The following is an 847-nucleotide window of genomic DNA, read 5'->3' on the forward strand; positions in this document are numbered from 1 at the left end:
AACCTTCAAATTAATGTTTATAAAACATTATCTTCAGATGTCCATCTCATAAGTGCAAATATTCACACAATACTTTTTGTTTATCTTCCATATAAAAATTGAAATAAAATCACTACAGCTAATGATTCTATGATGGCAACATGTGAAAAAGCTCAAGGTATACCAATACTACAATGCAGTTTTTAACAGGGTGGGGTGTAATCACAAGTTTGGGATTCCAAAGCTATAATTTTTGCCACTTCTGACATGTACTGCGCTAAATTAAATGCTGTTTTCACAAATTAAGCAGGTTGCAGCCTAGGCTTCTCTTATCCAATTAAATTAAACTCTATCCATAGCACCCCCTCACAATAAAACAAGATTGCACCTTCCAGAGTGGCCTTTTATTATGGGCAGACTAAGGCACACCTGTGCACCATTAGTGACTGGTTTGAGAGCAATAATTGAGGGAAATGGTGAGAATTGTGTATGTGGAAAAGGTTTTAGATATTTGAGTTCATCTTATAAAAAAAATGGGAGCAAAAGTGTTTATTTATTTATTTATTTTTTTGAGTGTATATATTCTGTCTTGCCTGGTAGGGCAGAGAGTCGGTATAGGAGTGAAACAAAAATGTAAGTCAGTAGGAATTTTCATTTAAATAGGAAAGACATGGAGGTATTTCTGGACATTTAGGGACATTTAAGGCTTTCGATTTTAAAGAGAAGAGTACATTTTTCTATGTATAATATGGTAACCACAAGGCACCCCTTGATATGGCTGATAAACATTTCATGATAGATAGATAGATAGATAGATAGATAGATAGATAGATAGATAGATAGATAGATAGATAGATAGATAGATAGA

The sequence above is a fragment of the Cyprinodon variegatus genome, unplaced genomic scaffold (assembly GCF_000732505.1).
Source record: "Cyprinodon variegatus isolate N-32 unplaced genomic scaffold, C_variegatus-1.0 Scaffold727, whole genome shotgun sequence".
Taxonomy (NCBI): Eukaryota; Metazoa; Chordata; class Actinopteri; order Cyprinodontiformes; family Cyprinodontidae; genus Cyprinodon; species Cyprinodon variegatus.